This window comes from Aythya ferina (assembly GCF_964211825.1).
Source record: "Aythya ferina genome assembly, chromosome: 1".
Lineage (NCBI taxonomy): Eukaryota > Metazoa > Chordata > Aves > Anseriformes > Anatidae > Aythya > Aythya ferina.
Window position 1 is genome coordinate 158,123,071 of NC_140296.1, and position 21,140 is coordinate 158,144,210.

A 21,140-nucleotide genomic window follows, 5' to 3' on the forward strand; every position below is an offset into this window, starting at 1 on the left:
GTGGTAGAATTGCCAGGGGGTAAAATGTACAAAACTGGAGCTGAGGAGTGTTGTCCTCTAAAAGTTCAACAGGTAAAATCATAGTTTAATTCAAACGGAATGAATACAGACTTTCGTAGATACTGTATGACAATCCCAACATTAGAATTCATTTCAATATCTTAAATCACCCCTAGCTCGACAAATAAGTAAAATGATTTTTTTTTTTAATATATTTAGCCTAATTTTACTTACTGTTATAAAAAACTAGTAAGTTATACCAGAAACCTAAAACCAAAATTCTGTAAGAACGATGTTTCCTGTGAATTAGGGTAAAAATGCGTCAGGAGTTTACAAATGAGTTGAGAAGAACATGAAGCAAATTGATAAAAGTGAGTTTTGCCTTTTTTAATTAGATGGCCATGCAACATTTATTAATATTAGAAAAAATATCAGATTTTGGTTATATATATATATTTATATATATATATATTTAAATATGGTAAGTTCTTAAAAGTATTCATACATGTTTTATTTTATATATATTAAATGTTTTATATATACTTAAATATGATCATAATGTTATTTAATATATGATATTTAATATCATATTTTTTAATTTAGAAGTGTATATAATTTAGAACTGTTCAATCATTTTTGGCAGTCCTTAACTGGAGTGCAGATGGTGAAATTTACCATGTATTCCTTGCTTTATGATAGCAAGTGTTGTCTCTTTTCTTCTCTGACTATACCATCTCTGCAGAAAAAAAAAAAAACACAAAACACAAGAACAAACAATTGCTTATCTCATAATAACTTTTGGTGTAGCCGTGTATGTACAGGAAACTCCAAAGCACCATTTTAGGTTAGTGAAGACAGTTTGTAACACTTTGGAAGGAACTTGTAGAAAAATGTTTAGATGAAACACCTGGAGGGAGCCTCAGTGGTATTTTTTTTCAGAGCTCTTGTAGTTAGAATATCCTTGTAAATAAGTAATAAAGAGATTTTTTTTTTTTTTTTTTTGAGAAGTATGAATCTCTTTCCTTTCGTGTTACTACCCAGCATCTATGAAATATGGTGGCAAGAAAGAGGTGTAACAACAATCACAACAAAACAAGTGAATGTGGTTAACAGGAAAACAAAGAAGTACTAAGAGGCTAAGTAGGTGACTCATATGATAGGAAATGAGATAATGAGCAGAAATACAGTCCAAGCTGAGGAAAGTGGAGAAATTCTTTGAATTCTGTAACCTCAAAATGTAAGAGTATACATGGTGATAGTTTGTTTATCAGAAAGCAAGGAGCAGTACAAGCAATAGTGCTGAGAAACTTGTTTTCATATAGAATTTTGCAAACAATAAAGATTTCCTAATTGTTGGCAGGGTTATCTCATGGAAATTGTTCCTCTAGGCATTGGGGGAGATTGGTCAGAGAAGAGGATTTAACCCTCAAGGGTAATTTACAAGTAAGTGTAAGTGAAACATTCAGAGAAGAGCAGAATAAATGTGCATTCAAGACGAAGGAGTTGACAAAGCCAGACAGAGGCTGAAAGCTGATGAAAGTGGGCATGAAAGTAAAAGCAACATGACAAAAGTAAAGCAACATACATTCTTCAGAAAGTAATATGGAAGTCTGAAGGAAATAAACTCAACTTCTAGGCAAAAATGCAAGAGATACCCAAGCATTCCTCCCCACACTTCCAATCCTCCTTTTTCTAACCAAGTAATTGCACAGCTTCTTCAGGGGAAAGAAAGTAATTGGGAAGGTCAAAACTGCAGCTGGAGAGAAGGCTACCTGAAATTTGGTTTTCACACCCCTTTCTAGCCAGCTGCTGTGCTTGAAGAGATACAACATTGACTTTGTGTTATTATTTTTTTTTTCCCATTGAGTGAAAAGATGGAAAGAGTGAAAAAAAAAATCAAATAGTTCTTGTTCTGATTAGTTCAATGAATGAGCAAGGGAAATATTGAAATATCCATAAGCACAGATATAGGTGAAGTTTTGGAAGAGAAGTTCAAGAACTACTGACCCAAAAAATAATTACTTAAGCTAACTGTTACAGTCATGATGAAATTTGAGTAAGCACAAATGGAATTATAAGGAGAATAGAAACTGGTTAAGAGTCAGAAAAAGTTTTTAGTCTATATATTCCTTATCTTTAGTGTATATGTCTGCTTATTCTGTACAGAAACAAGCATGGTCTTCCATGCTTAACAAATATTTTGCAACAAAAGTAATACGGTAGGTTCAAAAGGATTTTGCCACTCAATGTTTTTTTAAAAAATAAAGTAAGAGTTCCATGCCTGACAGAGTTTACTTTTGTTTCTGTAGATAAAGAGAAATAGCAGAACTGAACCTTCACCTGGAAGTGATAAAGGAGTGTCAGCAGAAGGGATGAAAACAAGTTCCTGTCTTGGAATTGCATCTGTAGATAAGCATTTTATAAATATCACACACACATGGATACACATTTTAAGTGTTTGACTAGCCTTTTGTTCCAAACACCAACTGAAAAAGTTACTTAATGTTCTTACTTCTGGAACATGAGGTTCTAAAGTAGCCATTGAGTTTCATTTTTTGTAAAGTAGAAAGGTCCTCTAGCAAATTCCACTACTCTGCTGTTTATGGATTTGGATTAAAATGGCAATTGCGAGCAGCCTTGTTCATCCTACTTTTTCATCTCATAATATATCTTTTTGTTTCTCCATGAATTAAATTATAATTCATAATTATCTCTCTGAATTAGCTTCCCACAGAGATCCTTATTATAACAAATGTAGTTGTTATAACTCGTTTTTATCAATTTAGTCTATAAATTGGTAGAGAGCACTTTATGTTTTTCTCTTAGTTAACGGAACTTATTTTTAAAGGGAATTTAAATGTATTTAATGTGTTGCATGCTGACCGGCTGATTAATTTTTGCATATCCATCATTACAGTACATTAAGCATGTAATAACACAACAAAAAGGAATACTATCAGCAGACATGAACATGAATTTGAAAACTAACATTGAAGAGAAAAAAATAATACAAGACCAACCAACCAACCGAACAAACAAACAAAAACTAGCACAGATTTATGCTGATATGTTAGGGTATGTGGAAATGTATTTTAATAAATACACAGATTTCAAAGAGAAACTATGCCAGAAGTATTGAAAAACTGTCTTATTATACAGTGCTTATCCTGCAGGCAGTTCTGAGTGTCTGAGCGGTAAGGCTTTATTTATAGATATATAAATAGTCAGACTGATATATTTGTATGCTATGTGCTTCTTGAATCCTGGGATTTATTTTTATTTTATTTTATTTTATTTTATTTTATTTTATTTTAAGCAATCCCTAAGCTGCCAGGAGCAGCTGGGCAAGAGTTGGCTGTTTGGCAGGGCTGTGGAACAGGCAGCTGCCAGTCATGACATGGCTTCTTCCCTGGAGCCAGCACAGGGCTGCTCAGAGGCACCCTCTCAGGGCTACCCATGATCCAGCATCTTGACCACTCAGAGACGGAGGAGATTGCAGACCTCCTTTGGGCACGTGGAGTCCTGACATAGGCAATATACCTTGCAAAGTGTGCATCAGGCATTTCTATGTCACTAGCATTTTGTGAACAAACAAAAAAGCTTGTGACTGTGTCTTGAATCTGAGCTCTCCAAAGTCAGAAAAAATTCCAGTCCTCACAACCTCCATTCTTTGTTCATTCTAATTCTTTTTTCATTCTAATTCTTTGTTCATATAATTGGTTGAAATAGGATTGATAAAGATGAAGCAAATTCATGACTTTTAGAGTCTCAGATGTCTAACTTAGTCTCCTAAGAAGAGAAGCCTTGACATTTCATGCTAGTTGACAAATATGTCAATATTAAAAGATTATTTTTAAAGTAGGGATTACTCAATGCCATGTTGGTCATACCAAGCTTCTGTCTCTATGAACAAATTATTGGCAATCATCATGAACAAAAAGCTGGTATATCTAGGAACTTTAACCCCAAATATTTTATGCCACTGGGTCGGGAATATTCCAAACAGTTTAACATATTAATTGAGTGAAACCTGTTGTCATTCTGGTGAAAGGTACATTGTAATTATCTTATTAATTTATGTTCTGATACCATCACAAAAGATTGTTTGACTTAGAATGTGTTCATGTCTGAGTAACTTCAGCAAAGGTTTGTTTAACAACACAAACAGTTCAAATTAATCCTTCTTGTCTATGATGGAAATAAAGTTCTCAAGGTTCTCTGGAATGAAGCACATAACAAGGTCAAAGGTGAGCAGCACAAAAATCTGTCAGTCCAAAAACATATAAATCTCATTATATATATATATATATATATATATATATCAGTGTAAATAACCCATTGAATTCACCCAACTTAAATCTTTTCTTTCTTATGTAAGTCCTGGCAATAAAAGGTAAGCAATGAAAGGTAAGAAATAATTAGTTTTTCAGGAACTAGAAGTCATCACTTAACTGTAAATCTGACAGTCTATGGGAGGGACTCTGGGTGTGGAATATTTAGTTGCAATCATACCACTACTAATGACATTAAAAGTTATTTAAAAGGTCATTAACATCATTGCCTGATGGAAATCCAGTATGCTTCCCCTCTGTTCTCTAAGAATAGTTGTTTTCGGTTTTAGTCTGTTTTGTTCAATTAGGCTGTGTAAAAAGTAGGACACCAGACAATAGAATCATTTTTCTTTTCAGGAATGAGCTCTTGGTACATTTTGAAGAGATCAATGTCAGAGGGACCTATAAAGTAACTTATGCTACACAATCTGAACCTGTGCTTCCCAGTTCCAGCACCTAGTTGTTTTTATTTGGTCCTTATTAAATTCTCAGAAGTAGACAGTATTCATGTAGAAGGTTCATATTATAATTTAAAGAGTAAAATGAACTATTTATGAAATCACAACACTGCATCTCCAAACAGCTAAAACAGATGCCACTAGCTAGGTGGAAAAAAAGATATTTATTTGAAACAAGACAGTAATACAGATTAAGAGCTCTTACATGCTGAATTTGAGAGGAACTATCCTCACATCATGTCCCCCTAAATAGGAGCAATTTCCCTGACAGATCTTTGAAAACTTTGGCCAGAAACAAAGTTATACTAGCTAGGAAAATAAATAAATAAATAAATAATCTCTTTCCATTTCCTTTCCAGGTATCAAGGGTTACTATATAGAGAGTTAAATGGCATATTGCCGAGAAGTACTGAAAATCCAATCTCAATATATACAAAATTACACAAACAAAAGTTATATAAGTAGTTGCCTGGCTAAATTTCTCATAACCTAAACTGATTCTGTTTGCTTTCCAAATAGATATGATCTGGGGAACAAACTAGATCTGCTCATGATAGATGGTAGTCATTTACCTATTACTTGTATTATTATTAATTAAGTCTTTGAAGTTTATGGCTCAAAATATCCTTGTTCTTGTTTTAGAGCCATATTACCTTAACTCAAGGTCAAAGGAAAAAATTGATTCTTCTGTTCTACTATTCTAGTTTAGTTATAACTTTAGTTATAACAATAATTTTCCTGATTGACTGAGATACTGATTTTCCCATAGCAACTTGAAGATAGCAGATTTTATCCATATAAATATATATATATATATATATTTGTATACAGACATATACACAGATGCAGAAACTGAGAAGATTTTAAAAGTAAAGAGACTGGTTTTGTACTCAATAAAGGATCTGTAAGTATTAGTAAAACCTAGGGCATGTGATGTGTAGTTTGTACCTTTGAAAAATGCACTCCCTAACAATCATGTTCAGAATGAATATTAAATAGAATAACCCAGTAGCCAAGTGATAGAAAGAAAAAGGACTCAGATTCTGTTTTGGCTATTATGCTGTAGAACTCTTACACTGTATTCAAACAGGAAAATGAAAAGCTCCATGTTCCATTTGCTGTATTTCCTCTTTTAAAATATAACAGTTATATCTTTAACACTGATATATTCTAGGTTCTTATATATTTTTTTTTTCTTTTCTTTTTTTTTTTTTTTTTTTTTTTTCCTAACTGTCATAGCACATCTTAAAACATTCTTAATACAACAGAAATCAGGGCATAAACATAACTATCAAGATATGGTTATTTTACCATTTTAGAAAAAGGAGAGGAGGGGGAAGGAAATAATATTAATTGATACTGTACTCTAAGAAGAGTAAAAATATGTGAATAGATGAGCCAAACTATTTATTATTATTTTTGAAAAGTAAATCTATATGAATTGTTTTTATAATGAAAATATAATGTAATTTGTGGTCATTGTGTGAGACCTGAGAAAATTTTGTTAGCTTTGTTAAAACACGGTTTTCAGCTGAAGGACAAGCAATTGTTCAGGAGTAGTTTTCCTTTAAAGGAAGGCAGTTCTTATCTGATAGCTTCAACTATTCATTTTGTCTCTTGATATTGCAGTCTGGACATCTTTTCTTCCCTAGAACAATATTTCTCAATTGCCCAAGGTCATAATGGCTCTGTCTGTAAATTTATAGAATCATAGAATCTTCAAGGTTGGAAAAGACCTCCAGAACCATGTGGTCCAACCATCCCCCTACCACCAAAATTACCCACTAAAACATATGCATTTGCACCTATGCCACAGGCTATGCTCTCACAGTGTTTTTCATTCCTTCTGTATGGACCATCTAAACCATCTGTTTGTCCATCTATCCAAATCCTGCAGCTACTTCATGACACCTCCTATCTTACATCTTGCTCTTTTCTACCCTCAGTCCTATAAGTTTCATTTTCCAAGCCTTTTAAAGCTCTTCCTTCTGCAGTTTCTAAGTATTGTTTTCCTATCACTCCTTCCTGTCTCTTCTATGCTTTCTATCCCTTCTCTAAAAACAAACCAATTTCTTTTCACCTCATCCAAGGTCTGTAAGGGTCTCCCATCCCCTTACACACAGTCTTCCTTTCAGTGCTTCCCACCTTTGCATTAAAAACTCTGTTATCACCTCCAACCTACCACTGACATGCTTCAACTCATATTGATGACTCAAATTTTCCTGCTATGTCCTTACTTCATTTTGAGCATGTCCAAACTGTCTTGGCCTCTCCAGTCTCTGGCTCTTGAATTTCTACTTGAATTTCTTCATCTGTTACAGAATCTGGATTTTTTTTCCTTGTGGTAAGCAGTATTTTTATTGTACTGTTTCATTTAATTTTTTTTTTTTTTTTTTATGGCCTCCAGTTTCTTTCTTTACTTATCTTTTCTCCTGCTGCAAAACACCTGAGCCTTCTCTTCTGTTTACCTTTGCTCCAAGATGCTGTTAACTAGGCCAGACTAATCCCACCTAATTTTAGCTGTCTAAAAGATAGGCATGCAGCCTGAGCTGTTCATCCTACTTTTTAATTCTGAGGTTAAGAAAAAAAAAAGATAGGGAATTTCAGAGCCTGATTCATGATGCTCACATATCTCAGGATGGGGGGATATCATCTGTAGAGGTGATTATTTTTCTATGATGACTATCAGAGGAGTTTACACAGCTAAATTAGATGACATAATTATTTTTAAAAGGTTAAGATTATTCCTTCTAATATATATTCCATTGGAAAAAAAAAATGAATTTATGACTAATTTGTCATGAGTCAAATTCTGCCTCTGATAATATAATCTATTATCTTTTCTTTAAACATTGTTGAAAACACCACTTTTCTGTATTACCTCTGGCTTCACATTGTTATTATTGGGCTGGTGCTCAAGATTGTTGAAAAGCGACTCTGTCCCATAAAGGGTATGATTTTAAATCAGCTTTGAATATAGGATTGTTAACTAGGTATATATATATTTTATATATATATAAAAGACTACTATTACTGAAATGGGACGGGCAAATAAAACTAGTAGTTAGTATAAATTTACAGTGGTTCAGATTTGAGCAAAAAGGAAAAACATAAAAGAATCTAGTTCTAGACATGACCAAAAAAAAATCCTTGTTGATTTTGCTAGATATCTAAAAATCAGTGCAAAAATATGGGGTATAAATAGCTGGATCTCAAAGTCTTACTATTTCATCATCAGTATAATTTATTTGGCATTATTCACTGTTTATGATATAGTACACATACATAATTTATAATACAAAATTGATACAATATTAACATATATTAATGGATATAATAAAATGCAAGAAATCTGGGATAACAAAGGTATATAAAACATATAAAATCAACATTTAATGATCAACAAAAGATCAACATTAACATGGCTGATGGTCTTGAAGAACCACTGTTTTTTCTTTTAAAAAGGGGATCTGGGAAAATTATATGGAGTCAGCTAAACAGAATGTATAAGCAGGTAGAATTTAACAGGAGGATGAGTAATTACTGATTAGCATTTTTTTTTATTTAAATTTGACTCTTAGAAGCACAAGTAATTTATTCAATCTGCTACAGAACAAATATAATATGTAGTGTTAAAAAAGATAAAAACATATGCCCTTGGACAATACAGCATATTGACACATTAAAAAAAAATAAAAAAATCATGATATATTTATGTATCTGAATTAATGCTTTTGTTATTTTCCAATATTTACAAATCTACTCCCCAAAACAGTCAGTAAAACTTACACCTTAGGACATTTTTCTGATTATCTAAATAGATTAGTGGAAATCAGACCACTTTTTTATCACCATAACATACACATCCAGAAAAAGGTAGAGAATGTTGGCAAAGACAGAGAGAGAGAAATTTCACTGGGCTAATTTAGTTAAGAAAGAAATGTCTGTTCTCAAGCTCAACTTTATGAGCAAATGCACTTAGCGTGTAGATCTGTCAATACAAGTAAAGTGTGTGGAAATTCCTCTCCTGTTAATGCAAGAAGTTCAGCATTATGGCTATAATCCACTGAAAGACAAATGGGAGGGACACACACATTTATATAGTAAACCAGAACAATTGTAAAAAAATAATACATATAGTCGAATAGAAGTTTGTATTGCTGCCAAGAAGTAAATGTTCATGCCAAAAATGTTCTGGAGCACAGCTGCCAAGGAAAAGCTGTGAGCATTATGAAACACACTAAATCTATACATAGAGGGGGCTTAGGGAAGAAAAAAATAATGTATGTTTATTCTTAGGATTCAAGTATATCAAATCATTATGGTTATTTTATGCACAATAGGCAAGGTTATGAGCATTCTGGCAAGCATCCAACAAAACATTTTGTCGTTTAAGGAGAATGTTCTTAAATTCAGGGGAAAGGTTCAAAAAAGCCATATTTAACTCGACTGCTGGAAGCAAACATCCAAATGACACAAAACCCCCATATACTGCTGGACATGGCTTGATAACACTCCTGTGTACTGCCAAGACAACTCAGACAATTCCTGCTGGAGGTGGCTGAGATACGCAGAGAAGACTTTCTGGGGTCTGTCTTGAAAAAGATGAAAACTGGACTGTAATGTAACTTTCAAATGAGAACATTCATGGGGAATCTGGAGGCCCTTAGGAAGCTTTTCCAGCCCACAGTTTCCAAAACAGTGCTCTAACAGGTTCTGGGTGTTGGATCATGAGTTCTTTAGCTTTCCTCTTGAAGTTAGTTCACTGAATGTTTAAAAATAAAAATAAAAAATCAAGATTCAGGGACCTGGCATGTGTGTGTGCATATATGTCTGTGCACAGTGCAAACCTGGAAAAAAAAAAAAGGCCAGTGATAAGGCATGATGGTTGGGGCTGGAGATAGATGTGCCACTTTCTGAGAAGAGAGTAAAAGCCTGGGACTTCAGAGTGGAGGAGGCTGAGGACAGACATACTGAGGTTTAAAATTCATGAAGGCAGAGGTTATGATTAAGGCAGAAATGTTGTTTACTAAATACCACAATAATGGAACCAAGGGGCACTCTAGTAGGAGGTGAGTTTAAAATTGCTAGAAGAAAGTACTCTACACAGCAAAATAACAAACTTTTGGAACTTGCTGTTATAGGAGATTTTTTATGTTCATTTGTGTATTTCAGACAGTATTTCAGACATGTTTTTCTCCTTATTCCTCATTTTGAACTTGCTAAAGCATCTCAGCGCTCACATCACTTGTGATACCTGATGCAGGAGCCTAACCTTCCTCTGACTGCCGCATGATGTCTTCAACTCCTACTTTGACATTATGAATCCAGGTGACAGGAGAGAGTAACAACTAGAAGATACGATCTGCAAGTTGGTCATTTTAATAGTAGTATAGTCTCAGATTACAGCAAGACCAAATGGGAATTCCTCTTCATCTGCCGTTATTAAGTCCAAATTTCTGAGAATAACACTTTTTGCTTTTGATGGGGTGAGAAGTTTATGGTTAACTTTCTTCACCCCCTGTCCCTTTAACACATTATATCTTGAAGAGAGAGCATAGTTTCATATTTTTGGGGGGGCTGCAAGCAGGGGAATTTTTTCTTATTTGGTGCTGAACCTAACCATATAAATCTGTGAGACAGACGCAAGTTAAAGATATTTATTTTCACAAGATGATTTTTTCCCTCCTATTCTTATACCGTTTTCACAATTATTCAGTGTTAACAAGAGCAAACATGCCAATTTTTTCTATGATCAAGAATTTTGAAATTAAGGTCAGTAATAAATATCATAATAAAAATGATGATGATGGTGGTATCATGAAATTTTAAATTCCAATTTTATTTTTAGTCAGCACTTAGAAAAAAACTATGATATTAATGTCTAAAGAAAGGTAGAGAGAGGACTCAAATATTCTGCATGGTAAAGATGGTAAAGAAATAATTAAGTAATAATTAAGTAATAATGAAAATAGTATCATTGAAACCAGTAGTCCTTTCTTCTGCAAAGCCTTGGCTAGTAATGTGGTGCTGGCTCACTTCATTTCCAGCTGCTAGATTTCACTAAAAGAAGCTAAAAATAAATTCAATACTTTCCTAAAATTACTTTCCCATGTAAGCAAGTGCTGCAGTTGCCATAGGGATGTTATAACATCACAAATTGGAAGCAGTTCACATAGTGGTAAATAAGCACACTGGTGGGCAAGTTGTCCATTTAAGCATGTCTCAAAGCAGCGGTCTCTAAGACTGTATTTTCTTGATGGGAGGGAGGTTAAAAAAAAAAAAAAAAAACAACAAACAAACAAACAAACAAACAAACAAAAAACCAAACATGTTGATATAGCCTGCAATAGTGGAAATCACTGAATGTGCAGATGCAAGATGCAGACTTTCCTATGATAAGAGCTGTATCACCTAAATGGTATGACCTAACCCCTCAGTGAAAAGGCATAAAAATGTTGAAAATATCTGTAAAATCTGTAAAATTGAAAACATCATCAGATTCTTGCATTTGTTCAGTGAGCCTGGAGCTGTCCAGGCCATTCACTTTTCCTTTCTCCTTTATAATATATTAAGTGACTGAATTCTGGGAGTTCTTTTTTTGTCCCATAGTATCCAATTATTTTGAAAATCAATGCAAATAAACATTAAAATGTATAACAATCCGATGGACTTCTTTTCCAGGGTTTCTTCATAATGTTCTACATAAAATTTCAAAGGTCAGTTGATATAAATAAGCAATGACTTCACTGAAGTTGATACTACTGTACTGATTTACAGCAAGTAGTAATCTGTCCCAGCACTCAAGCTTTTCATTCTGTGCTCAACTCAGAATAGAAAGCAAATGGCTGGATAATAAATACCATGGAAACAAGAAAAAAGCCCAAATCCTATAAAGAATCAATTTGGGAGGAAAAAACAAAAACAAAAACAAAACAAAAATGAAGAATTGTCTGAGTTAAAATAGAATTCTCTACTATTCTGTAACAATATCATTTAAATACAAAATATTATGATTTTTTTTTCTTTTCTTTTTTTTTTTTTTTTTTCTTTTTTCCTTTTTTCTTCCCTGTATGGCTTTGGTACTTATCTGTAAGCTTTTTCTTTAAAGGCTGACAGTTTTACTAAGCCATTAACAACTTGCTGTTCTGAATCCAGTTTCAAAGTGGTCCCTTTTCCAGATGGCTCTATTCTGTTTGTTGGATCAAACCCTCTGATTAGACTCCCACAAAAACCTTTATGCATCTGATTTGAGCCCGTACTTGTTTCTTCAGGTAAATAAAGTACAGGTTTTCACCCGAAGTGTACCAAGCCCCATTCACTTTGCAGTACATATATATTTACACTGCAAGTAGCTTAAGTATGCTTATATCAAGGCTGTTTTATATTCCCTGTTTGTTTTCCTGGATGGGGCATAAACTACACAACATTTATGACTCCATTTTACAATCTCAGATGCATAACAGAGGAAGGGTACTTGAACATAGCATCTATATCACAAAGTAGTGGTCTATGAGCAGATCAAATCAGGTTTCTTGTTAACCCAGGACAGAATTAAGTTAGAAGAAGCATCCACCATTGTCCCTGATATAGCTTGATAAAGTTGATATTATTTGGGACCATATGGATGGCCAAGTGCAGCAGATGAAAACCAACCCTTTGGAGTTTAAATCACTGTGTGAGAAGTAAGAATATCGACATGAAAATTTAAGATTTTTTTTTCCCAATCTTTCTGTGTCTGGTGTTTTGAGCCTAGCGTTTAGGAGAGTCTCTTAACAAGTGGATCTCTAAAATGACACTTCAGATCATACCCAGGGCTGCTGGAACCCCACAGATTAGTCTAGAGATTGGAAGTGAGATAGGAGTCATCTCCCCAGCTTTAAAGAACAACAACAAATAAGATATCTATATCATGCTAATCACCTAGATTCCCTTTGTAATCAACAGGGAGAAACAATATTAGATAGGATGAATTAATCTGATTATTTTGGACACATACTAGAGCATGAGATAAATGAGGTGAACTGCACTCTGGATGTGCCTATTTATCTCCATTGGTTTTAATGGAAGTCTAGAATGAACAGCTTAGATGTATACATTTACATGACAGATGTCTCCATCTGGGCAGAATAAAATCACTTTGGCTAATCATACTGTCCTTTTAACCAGTCAGCATGTACATTAAACTTAGCCTGCCTGCAGATCCCATTTTCTTCTGCATGAGACAAGGCCAAAAATCTCTTTAGAAGGAAATAAGGAGCCATGGAGACAATCACTGATAGCAAGGGAACCTGTGGCTGCTGAGGATTCTGGTATTGTCTTCTCACGCAGCATTTATGCTAGATGCACAGATTATGCTCCAGGTCAGGGATCCCACTTGTTGGCCACTCCTCTGTTGATGCAACCCAGCCTGGAGTTGGCCTTCTGGACTGCAAGTGCGCACTTCTGGCTCATATTGAGCTTTTCATCCACCAGAACCCCCAAGTCCATCTCCACAGGGCTACTCTCAAAGCGTTCTTCTCCCATTCTATACTTCTCTCTGGGACTGTCCTGACCCAGGTGCAGCACCTTACACTTGGACTTGTTGAACCTCATTAGGTTCACTTAGGCCCACTTCTCCAGCCTGTCCAGGTTCATTTGGATGGCATCCCTTCTATCTTTGGTATCAACTGCACCACTCAGTTTGGTGTCATCTGCAAACTGGCTGAGGGTACACTCAATCCCATCATCTATGTCATTGATAAGGATATTGAAAAGCACTGGTCCTAAGACACCGCTTGTAACCGGTTCCCCCCTGGACATAGAGCCATTGGCCACCAGTCCCTGGGTGTGGCCATCAAGCCAATTCCTTTTCTACTGGATTGTCCACCCCTCAAATCCTTTTCTTTCCAATTTAAAGATTAGGTTGTCACGTGGGACTGTGTCAAAGGCCTTACTGAAGTCCAGGTAGATGACATAGGTCAATCTTCCTTTGTCAACTGATGCAGCTACTCTATCATGGAAGGCCACCAGAGTCTAATATTTAGACTGAAGGTAAAGCTCATTTTTGTACCACTGTAGAGGACCCCAGGGAGGACAGAAAGCAGAACAGATTCTTATGCAGACTAGTGTTTCAAAAAGCCAGGGAGCATACTGCAGTGAGTGGTCTCATGAAATCATAGAATCATACAAAGGTTTGGCTTGGAAGAGACAATAAAAATCACTTAGTTCTCTGGATGCCTCATCCTGGATGGGGCATACACAACTTCTTTGTGCAACCTTTTCCAGTGCCTCACCACCCTCATGTGAAACCTTTTCAAGGCTGATTCCGTTGAGCAATTTTAGAAATTGTTCAGCAATCTAGGAGACACACAATATTCAGATAGGTGATATTCAGTCAGCTTTCATATTTTATTACGTTTGTATATTATATATAGTTTACAAATTCATAAATGTATATATATAGTTATATGTATGGTTATATATTGATCATAACTAGAAAAAGTTGATTGTCATACACTATTTTTCTGTTTATATATATATATTCTTATGTATATATACACACATATCAAAATATATATATATCATAAGAAAATTAAATTTTCCAGTTATAACCAAATAACATGGTTGTTATAAAAGTACATACAATAGGTACGCACTGATTAAGTATATGTTTGAATGGCCTTTGTGATGTTCTTTTGTGTTGTTCAAAAAACACCGATTTGAAGTTTATGACTAAGGTAAGCCTTTTATATAACAAAACAGAGCAGGGAGAAGATGGGATAAATCTGTCAGTTGCTCTCCCAAATGTCTCTAACAGCAGAAACTAAACCTTCTTCCCTCTGGGAAGCACTGATACTGCTACACCTCCAAGTTTTCCTGACACAGAGACTTCTGTCTCTACTTTGTGGGCATGAAATACAAGGTGGTGATCAAGCACGGATAAAAAAATAAATATGAATCTAATGAGTAATTTTTATTGCGTTACTCTAGATGTTTATAACTAAATACATATCTGGTTAGAAACAGAGTTAACTTGTTGAATACGCACAAGTGCGTACTTAAACAACTGTCTCTATCAAGGTATGGAAAGTGATACTGTTAGCATCATCAGGACAATCACACACTGAGGCTGGATGACAAACCCCTGAAGCAAAATCATTTGAAAAGGCTCTTTTGAAATGGTAGAAGCATCTGTTGTGATAATGTAGTTACAGAGGACTGCCCAAGCAAGTCCCTGCATCCCAACTGAACCATTAGTTAAATTCAGTCCAGTTCTTCTCCACTCTGTTTATGGGGGTATGATTTTTTCTAATACTCAACATGGTCACTGAGGAGGCTGCTGGACAGGACAAAGGGCCAATGGCTGTCCCATATTAACCCTTACCACCCCTACATGTGAAGCAATGGAAACTTTTCTTCACACAGAACAAATGCCTCATCTGAAAAACCTACTTCCTTCTCCTGTCAGGATACTCCAAATAATCAACTCTATCAATGTTTCCTCAGTACAAAATAATGTTAGTAGGTAGGACCCCAAGTTTTCAGGAAGGCCTTTGTCTTAGAGTTTGTTTCTCTTCTCTCTCTGGAACATTTCTGTAAATTAATTAAATATTAAATTAATGTCATAATACATATGAGATCTGACATATACTGAGCCAGAAGCAATTGCCAGATATATGCTTGCTATCCTACATAGGATACACTATGCTAGCACACATACTGTTCCAGCTTCTGACAGCATATGTTATGCCAGCTTCTGCAGCATCTTACCAGGCCAAGTGGAGAATTATAAAAAGTAAGGCTAGACATGACATTGCAAGTCATGTAGTTTATCTCACTACCCAAAGAAAACATCATCTGTATCTGAACGCTTCTTGAAAGATGACCATCTTACTGGTTGTTACTAAAACCAAATGATGATAGTAATTCCACAATCCCAGGACAAGCTATTCTAATTAATAGCCATCAAACGTTTTTTGTTTGTTTGTTTTTGTTTGTTTGTTTTTTAGTAATGTCCAATATAAACCTTCATTGTAACAATTTATGCTTATAATCTAGTTTTGTTCTCAGTGAACAAGGAATATAGTTTATGTTCTTCTTTGACAATTTCTTGAAAATATGTGAAGATTATTAGACTGTCTTTCCTCACACAATTCCTATTATGCTGGAAAACAAAAACACACAATGTCCCTTAATCTAGTAATAGATACTGATATGTAATTTATATTATTTTACATGAAGGAAATTTATTTCTCTGTGTACGAAAAGTTCACTGTAGGAAGCAGTGATATATTTCTGAGGTTGTGAGAATCCTTTTTTTGCTTGATCTGGTGTTGGAGGGTTCTGGTAGGTTCCCTACAAATTTAATAATTCCATAAGTCGGTGCTCTTTAAGCTACTTTTAGTTGACTGACTGATGATGTCAGCCCATCAGACTGAGAAAACTGTGATGCACCAAGAGGGGGAATCTGCAGAGACTGCAACACAGCAGAGATTTTTCCACTCTGCTATTCATGCTGCTAGCATAGACAGTCTCATCCCTGGTATCTAACTCTGATTTTGGATAGCAAGCACAAGGTTTGAATGTGGCCTCAAATCAGTGCATGCACTATGCTGTATTAATAATGCAGATACAAACAGCAACAGAGTGTCTACCTGATTTAGCTCTGTGGTATGTCACTGGTTGGAGCAGAGAGAATCAAGAAGCACAAAACAACACAATCTCTTCTGCTGAAGAAATCCTAATAGTGACCACATGTGACTGCAGTGCACCATGGAAATGGCACAGACATAGATAGCACATGGACCTGCAATGGCAGCCTTTGCAGGAATGCTTAATAAAACTGGCTAGACATGCCAGGATCCTTGTCTTAGCTGTACATTGCCGTGCGCATGTCTCTTTACAGGAGAACCATGAGGAGAAGCAACAGCAGTATATACAGTTTTTCCTCCACTAAGCTGAAAAATACATCTATTAAGTGCTGAATCTGAATATGAAATTCATTTAGCTGTGTTTACTCTTTGCCACAGCCAAGTAATTTGTTGAACACACATAAACAACAGGTGCGTTCTTGATATCTGTGCTACATGGAACAAGGTCAAATGCCATAAAAGCTCCAAATAATCTTTATTATACTTAATGTGTTGTGTCAAAGCACTGTAATAAAAGACTGATCTGTTCATGGAGATAAATTTTGTCTTTAGTCATGTTTGGACAGAAGGAAATGATCTCTCTCCTTTTTTTTTTTTTTTTTTTTTTTTTCCCCAAACTAGAGTGTTTTAGACATAGGTATAGTTTACAAATTTTGCTATCTTAAAAATGAAACAAAACAAAATAAAACAACAAAAAAAAAAAAAACACAAAACTTAAAAGGAAGAAAGGAAACAATACAAAAGCAAAAAAAATCAAAGTGCCTAAAACTCAGTTGTCTTCTACTTTTTAATTTTATTTTCCCAAGGTATTTTCCTCACATACTGCACTGCTGTGTTCATCTGAAATATATACAAATACAGTTCACTTTTGGATTAACAGTGTCTCTTACCTTTATAAAATGGCTTTTCTTTGAAACATTTGGTTCTTGCAGATGTTCTCTTCTGCAGCTCACTTTCAAATTCTGAATGTGTTGAATCTTCCTTTCCTCTTCTTCAGTCTGTGTGATTAGTACCACTACTCAGATATCTCTTGTACCTAAATCTTCCTACATGTGCTGAAAGGTGAGCGATGATTTGGGTGCCTCCTTGAGAAGTGCATTCCCATCTCTTCATTTGAAGTCACAACCACTGGTCTTGTCAGACTACAAAGTACAGTTTTCATGTGCTCTGCTTGACCAGTAATTCCAGGACATAATTTCATCACCTAAAGGGCAGGGAGGCAGAACGGTCTGCATGAATCAACTTGCAGACAGGAAGTTTACAGGAGTGCAGTGCATTGCCATAGTGCTGTAACTTATGCCAGCCTATAAAAGAAAGTCTTAACTGCCACTGGTGTTAACTACAGACACATTTATATTTGACCAGTTGCTTCTCTGAGTTATACAGAGAGGTTATTCAAGCGTGTCATAAAACAACTACACATTTACCCAGGAAATTGAGGAAATAACCTGCATATTTGTGCTTGACACAAATGACACAAAGTATATCCCTAGGAATCCCTTTTTCCACATTGCTAAAATGAATTGGCTGGTTTGCTCCATATTTAAACTATTTGCCAAGCCAACACCCACAAGGCATGACAACTGGCACCAATCACTACATTTTTTATGATGGTAAGTCTTTCGTGCAGAAATGTGAGCCAAAAAGAAAAGTAAAAGCTAATAATACTGAATACTGCTTTGCAGTGTTTCATTGTCCATACAGAGAATCATTAGCAAACACAAAGTTTTGTACCTTATAAATAATACATCCTCAAAACGCCCTTCTCATTAAGTCAGCTCAGCTGAGAAGATTTCACGGAACACAGACATTCTTAGGTTGGTTCAAAATGGTGATACATTCTAATATTTGATAAACATTTGCCAGATTTCTAATTTCTGCCTAGTACCTGTGTGTACAAATCACTCCAAGTTATTCACAAGTTTGAAAACATAAAAGATCCCTGATGGAATTAACATTCATTGTATTAGCCTTTGAGCTAGATTAGGCCATGAAAGTAATGCCCTTCCTTTATCCCAAATTCCAGAAAAAAAATAAATAAATTTCCCACCAGAATACTCCATGCACTGGTCAAGGAAAACTGAAAACTTGGGTACAGAAAAAACACCGATTGAAGATTCCTTTCATTGAGGGTGCTTCAAACAGTCCCTGGGGAATGGATATATAACCATACCCAGACAAAGCTCTTTGTGGTGCCTCAGATATACCAGGAGGAACTAGCCATGTATTTCTGAAGAATGTCACAGTTTATTCAAAGGAAGTTTTGCTGATGAGATTATAGCTCCTGAACATAAAGTCCTGTGTAGCTCTCCTTGGACAAAGCAGTTTGAAACCACTCTCTGCATACGGGTTAGGAGTATTGCGTACAATCCAGTTTTAAGACAGTATAAATGTTTTCCATCAAAATAAAGAGCGAGGAGGCAGGAGCTCTGGGGGACAAAAACAAACAACCAAACCAACCAACCAAACAAAAACAACTAATATGCAAAGTAACTTCCTTCTTGTCTCCTGTTATTTCTCTCTTGATTCATATCCAGAATTTTTTACCAGCCCAGTTAGGAACCCATGTCATGACTTTAAAGCATCTCCTTGTAACTGTTCATGACCTTATTTTGATGGGAGTTTTTGCATACTCATCTTTCACATATATTTTTACTCCTCCGTGGCCTTAAACAGGCTACAGAAGTTAGCTGCTGTCTTAATTACATCCTACTTGTGCTAGTTTCCATCCCAACAGAGCAGTTGTCTTCAGAGGCTGTGGTCCCACAAGAATTCCCCAATGTATTTCTCTTAATTCATTTTTGTATAGCCTAGTGAATTGTTAATTCACTAAATCAACTCCAGATACTGTGGTATTTCTTATTAGGCATCTGATGATGTGGTCAGCTGCATTGATTTAATAGTCAAGTACAACGGAAATGTGACTGCTTTTTGCCTTCCCTCAGCTTCAGAGACTTGCATCTTCTGGACACCACGGGGAGTACAACACTTCCCGTGTTTTCTGTACAACAATTAGTACAACACTGTCTATGGGTGTCTCTAAATCTCCTCAGCAGCCTGTCTGACCTTTAGTGGCATCTAGTGGCAAATGAGCTTGTAGGGAAAATATTCAAATTAAATGGCCATTAAATGAGGGAAAATTTATTTCATCTTCATATATGAAAGTGGGAAGATTGGAGAGTGAAATGCATCAGGATAATGAGAATAGGTTGCTGACCTGATGAAAATCTCTAATTATGGTTTGTAACAAGGATGGTTGGTAATTAAGAAGTTAGCAGTAGCTTTTTTTTCTTTTTTTTCCTCCAAATCAACTTGTGTTACTTTGTTGATGATAGTTCCTTTGTTCCAGAAACCCATATGAGGTATTCTTTTATACCACAATGCACCTCTTATTATTATCCTGAGAAACACCACAACAGATTTTTATATTGCATTGGCAGAGTAACCTCAGTGAGATTCTCTTCTCTTTTCTTTTTATCAGACATTCTTCTCCTATTCAATATTTAAATATATATTTAGCAGTGTACTGGATAGTAGTGACACACAATTCAGAATCGAAAGAAGTTTGTCTCATAAGTATATAGTTCCATATTCAGGTACATTATTATGCACTTTAATTAATTAATTAATTCAGGTACATTATTAGCACTTAGTAAAGTGCTTGGTAAATTAGCTCTGCTCAAATAACAATCTGCCATTTTTAAACTGCCTTAACCATGTTTGTAAAACCTTGGTTTTACACAAGACAGCTGTATGCAAAGATAAACAACTTAATAATCACTGCACATTAAGTAGTCTGCTCAACTTATTTTTTAAATAATTCCCAATGTTAAAAATATAAAGCAAATATACATGTATATATGTGAAGTTTCCATGTGAAGTGTCACTACAAGTGCAAAATGTCATGCATGAATGTATGCATGCATGTATGCATATCTGTTACTATTTTGTAATGAGTACAGCATTTACTGAAACCTCTTAAAGAAAATTAATATTTACATTAGGTACCTCCTTAAACTTGTAGTTCTGTAGTTCAAGTAGTTCTGATACACTTTAGCATTGCTTATTGTTTGTTCTGACTGAAAAGATATTGTTTGAGTTCACTTTTCAGCGAAAGGTTTTCAACTAAATTCTCTCCTTTACCTCAGAGATAGTCAGGTTTGACCAACTTTCTATGAAAGCCTGATAGGAAATGCAAGAAAAGATATTTTGGCCATTGTATGGTTGCAAAGTACCATGTAGTCAAAACTCATAGCAAAACAAAAGTATTGTAACACTCCATTCTGGGAATTGCTGATAAAGTTCCTGCTTCTATATTCTAGAAATGCCTTCTTTTTCCTGGGAGCTGCCACTTCCTAAAGGTGTCGTCAAGCTGTATGTCATAATCTCTTAGGTCAGATTTTTAAAAGAAGAAATGAGTGTTATTTTAGGACACATGTCACAATATGTCAATGAGTCACAACTCACTATTTCACAAAGAAACAAGAAAATGTTCCTCAGCAGATTAATAAATGAGATACATTAACACAGCAAGTCCTTCTTATTTCCATTGCTGAGGGATATACTCACATTCTGGCAGCTAACAAAGCTTGGGAGGCCAGAAAATGTATTGGGGCCAGTTGAGTGTGTTTGTCTGCCAAATTAAATAATAGACCAGAGACACTAGAACAGGAGTAGAGGATGTAGAAGATAAGTGAAAACAGTGCCAGCTGAGAGGT

The 21,140-nt window shown here is 35.2% G+C and overlaps 1 long non-coding RNA gene across 1 annotated transcript in view; it reads right to left on the reverse strand.

Annotated features, from left to right (window-relative positions):
* Positions 1 to 14,446: 14,446 nt before the first annotated feature.
* LOC311426715 overlaps positions 14,447 to 21,140 on the reverse strand; it is a 35,174-nt gene continuing 28,480 nt past the window's right edge. Inside the window, exons 3-4 of the long non-coding RNA XR_014686979.1 lie at positions 17,313 to 17,626; positions 14,447 to 15,364 (exon numbers count right to left, since the gene is read on the reverse strand). This is a non-coding gene — a long non-coding RNA (uncharacterized lncRNA). The remainder of the gene's footprint in view (positions 15,365 to 17,312; positions 17,627 to 21,140) is intronic.